We start from the raw sequence: 5000 nt of genomic DNA on the forward strand, positions 1-5000 counted from the left end.
CCGTTATGGAAAATTCATCATTAGAATTGTAATATTTAATTAATATTATAATAATAGTGTGCATTTTTTCCATATAAGGACATTGTAATCTATTAACATAATTAATTTATCAAAAAATTGTGAATTATTGATTATTTCAATTATAGTGCTTGCATTATAACATGATATAAATGTCATAAATTTGATAAAGTGCTGATAGATTTATATGAATACAGTGCGTTAATTTTTCGGAATTATATAATGGCATAATTTTCAATGATTTTTGTGTTTATTATATGCACTTGTATGATTAACAATGCGAAAGATTCAGGATACCTTCGGGACCCGTCTTGAAACACGGACCAAGGAGTCTAACATATGTGCAAGTTATTGGGATATAAACCTAATAGCGTAATTAACTTGACTATTAATGGGATTAGTTTTTTAGCTATTTATAGTTAATTAACACAATCCCGGGGCGCTCTATATAGTTATGTATAATGATATTTATATTATTTATACCTCTAACTGGAACGTACCTTGAGCATATATGCTGTGACCCGAAAGATGGTGAACTATACTTGATCAGGTTGAAGTCAGGGGAAACCCTGATGGAAGACCGAAACAGTTCTGACGTGCAAATCGATTGTCAGAATTGAGTATAGGGGCGAAAGACCAATCGAACCATCTAGTAGCTGGTTCCTTCCGAAGTTTCCCTCAGGATAGCTGGTGCATTTAACTGTTGTATAAAATAATCTTATCTGGTAAAGCGAATGATTAGAGGCCTTAGGGTCGAAACGATCTTAACCTATTCTCAAACTTTAAATGGGTAAGAACCTTAACTTTCTTGATATGAAGTTTAAGGTTATGATATAATGTGCCCAGTGGGCCACTTTTGGTAAGCAGAACTGGCGCTGTGGGATGAACCAAACGTAATGTTACGGTGCCCAAATTAACAACTCATACAGAAACCATGAAAGGCGTTGGTTGCTTAAAACAGCAGGACGGTGATCATGGAAGTCGAAATCCGCTAAGGAGTGTGTAACAACTCACCTGCCGAAGCAACTAGCCCTTAAAATGGATGGCGCTTAAGTTGTATACCTATACATTACCGCTAAAGTAGATGATTTATGTTACTTGTAATATAAATTTTGAAACTTTAGTGAGTAGGAAGGTACAATGGTGTGCATAGAAGTGTTTGGCGTAAGCCTGCATGGAGCCGCCATTGGTACAGATCTTGGTGGTAGTAGCAAATAATCGAATGAGACCTTGGAGGACTGAAGTGGAGAAGGGTTTCGTGTGAACAGTGGTTGATCACGAGTTAGTCGGTCCTAAGTTCAAGGCGAAAGCCGAAAATTTTCAAGTATAGAAAAATCAAAATATATTTTGCATCATACCGATTTTTATACACTTGAATAATTTTGAACGAAAGGGAATACGGTTCCAATTCCGTAACCTGTTGAGTATCCGTTTGTTATTAAATATGGGCCTCGTGCTCATCCTGGCAACAGGAACGACCATAAAGAAGCCGTCGAGAGGTATCGGAAGAGTTTTCTTTTCTGTTTTATAGCCGTACTACCATGGAAGTCTTTCGCAGAGAGATATGGTAGATGGGCTAGAAGAGCATGACATATACTGTTGTGTCGATATTTTCTCCTCGGACCTTGAAAATTTATGGTGGGGATACGCAAACTTCTCAACAGGCCGTACCAATATCCGCAGCTGGTCTCCAAGGTGAAGAGTCTCTAGTCGATAGAATAATGTAGGTAAGGGAAGTCGGCAAATTAGATCCGTAACTTCGGGATAAGGATTGGCTCTGAAGATTGAGATAGTCGGGCTTGATTGGGAAACAATAACATGGTTTATGTGCTCGTTCTGGGTAAATAGGGTTTCTATCATTTATGGTAGATTCTTGTTCCCCGGATAGTTTAGTTACGTAGCCAATTGTGGAACTTTCTTGCTAAAATTTTTAAGAATACTAATTGGGCAACTGATTAGTTCTTTTAAATTATAACGATTATCAATTAACAATCAATTCAGAACTGGCACGGACTTGGGGAATCCGACTGTCTAATTAAAACAAAGCATTGTGATGGCCCTAGCGGGTGTTGACACAATGTGATTTCTGCCCAGTGCTCTGAATGTCAAAGTGAAGAAATTCAAGTAAGCGCGGGTCAACGGCGGGAGTAACTATGACTCTCTTAAGGTAGCCAAATGCCTCGTCATCTAATTAGTGACGCGCATGAATGGATTAACGAGATTCCTACTGTCCCTATCTACTATCTAGCGAAACCACAGCCAAGGGAACGGGCTTGGAATAATTAGCGGGGAAAGAAGACCCTTTTGAGCTTGACTCTAATCTGGCAGTGTAAGGAGACATAAGAGGTGTAGAATAAGTGGGAGATATTAGACTTCGGTTTGGTATCGACAATGAAATACCACTACTCTTATTGTTTCCTTACTTACTTGATTAAATGGAACGTGTATCATTTCCTAGCCATTATACGGATGTATTTATTATATCTTATGGTATTGGGTTTTGATGCAAGCTTCTTGATCAAAGTATCACGAGTTTGTTATATAATCGCAAACAAATTCTTTAATAAGAAAATGCATTTATGTATTTTTGATTTAAAAATTTGGTATAACTCCAATTACTCAGGTATGATCCAATTCAAGGACATTGCCAGGTAGGGAGTTTGACTGGGGCGGTACATCTCTCAAATAATAACGGAGGTGTCCCAAGGCCAGCTCAGTGCGGACAGAAACCACACATAGAGCAAAAGGGCAAATGCTGACTTGATCTCGGTGTTCAGTACACACAGGGACAGCAAAAGCTCGGCCTATCGATCCTTTTGGTTTAAAGAGTTTTTAACAAGAGGTGTCAGAAAAGTTACCATAGGGATAACTGGCTTGTGGCGGCCAAGCGTTCATAGCGACGTCGCTTTTTGATCCTTCGATGTCGGCTCTTCCTATCATTGTGAAGCAAAATTCACCAAGCGTTGGATTGTTCACCCATGCAAGGGAACGTGAGCTGGGTTTAGACCGTCGTGAGACAGGTTAGTTTTACCCTACTAATGACAAAACGTTGTTGCGACAGCATTCCTGCGTAGTACGAGAGGAACCGCAGGTACGGACCAATGGCACAATACTTGTTCGAGCGAACAGTGGTATGACGCTACGTCCGTTGGATTATGCCTGAACGCCTCTAAGGTCGTATCCGTGCTGGACTGCAATGATAAATAAGGGGCAATTTGCATTGTATGGCTTCTAAACCATTAAAAGTTTATAATTTATTTTATAAACGACAATGGATGTGATGCCAATGTTATTTGTAACATAGTAAATTGGGAGGATCTATGATCACCTGATGCCGTGCTAGTTACATATTTAAACATTATTTAATACAATGACAAAGCCTAGAATCAATTGTAAACGACTTTTGTAACAGGCAAGGTGTTGTAAGTGGTTGAGCAGCTGCCATACTGCGATCCACTGAAGCTTATCCTTTGCTTGATGATTCGAAAATGTTAATAAAACAACAAATATAAAATATAATATGTGTGTTATGGTTGTTAAACACCAACTAAAACATATATATATATATATATTGTATGAGTTGTTTAAAGGTGCCATATTTGTTAATTTACTTATGATATTTTATATATTTCTTTGTAAGTTGATAATGTGTGGACCGGACCTTAAGAAAATGTTATATACAAAAAGCTTTTTGATGATGCAATACAAAATTTATGTTATTTTATAAATAACATTCTTTTCAGAATAATTGAATTGTTATTGAAAGGAATAAAGAAATTAAATTGTTTTAAACAAAACAGAGAAAGAAGAACACACATTTTATTATATATATGAGTATATATATATATATATATATATATATATATATATATATATATATGATAACTGCGAAAGGCAATAGTAGAAAACACAAAAAAATAAATATATGAAATCATATTAAAAATATATTATAATTCAATCAATGGAGAACAGTAATATGCGAATGAAAAATTTACACTCTTAAACATAAATGTTATATTTAGTGTGAAATAGAAGTTTATATTTTATTTGATATTGCATAATAATAATAAACCGATTAATAAAATTTACACTCATGAGACTTGGAATTGTTATGAAATTCAATTCAGTGTTTTCCAATACAAAATGTCAAATAATATCATGAAACATATAAATTACATGTTAGATAATAACATATGACACAAACAATGTGATATAATAGAATTTAACATGTAAAATAAATGTTGGGTAATAACGTATGGAACAACTCTACTACAATAAAAAATGTTTGCTATAGACAAAATTATATATGGAAATCACATGATTGTGGAGTATTGTCTTGCCGGCAGCCGTCAATTATAGTTCAAATTATTAAATATTTAAGTTATTCGTGTGTTATATTTAAATTAATACATGAAGAATTAATAGTGAGTGGTTGCATTTGAAAAAAGTATCATTCTTAAGGAAATGGTGTTCAAAAACCTATATATGGAGTGGTGTCGCGCACGGCAAGTCATATGAGAAAAAGTAAAAGTAACAAAATAATATGACTGTGGAGTATTGTCTTGCCGGCATGGGTCATTTATTGGGCAAATTATGAAATGTTATGAAATTCAATTCAGTGTTTTCCAATACAAAATGTCAAATAATATCATGAAACATATAAATTACATGTTAGATAATAACATATGACACAAACAATGTGATATAATAGAATTTAACATGTAAAATAAATGTTGGGTAATAACGTATGGAACAACTCTACTACAATAAAAAATGTTTGCTATAGACAAAATTATATATGGAAATCACATGATTGTGGAGTATTGTCTTGCCGGCAGCCGTCAATTATAGTTCAAATTATTAAATATTTAAGTTATTCGTGTGTTATATTTAAATTAATACATGAAGAATTAATAGTGAGTGGTTGCATTTGAAAAAAGTATCATTCTTAAGGAAATGGTGTTCAAAAACCTATATATGGA

The 5000-nt window shown here is 34.7% G+C and overlaps 1 non-coding gene across 1 annotated transcript in view; it reads left to right on the forward strand.

Annotated features, from left to right (window-relative positions):
• LOC122322660 overlaps positions 1-3504 on the forward strand; it is a 3958-nt gene extending 454 nt beyond the window's left edge. The window contains exon 1 of the ribosomal RNA XR_006246758.1: positions 1-3504. This exon is cut by the window's left edge and continues 454 nt beyond it. This is a non-coding gene — a ribosomal RNA (large subunit ribosomal RNA).
• The last annotated feature ends 1496 nt before the right edge of the window (positions 3505-5000 follow it).

The sequence above is a fragment of the Drosophila grimshawi genome, unplaced genomic scaffold, assembly GCF_018153295.1.
Source record: "Drosophila grimshawi isolate 15287-2541.00 unplaced genomic scaffold, ASM1815329v1 contig_528, whole genome shotgun sequence".
NCBI lineage: Eukaryota > Metazoa > Arthropoda > Insecta > Diptera > Drosophilidae > Drosophila > Drosophila grimshawi.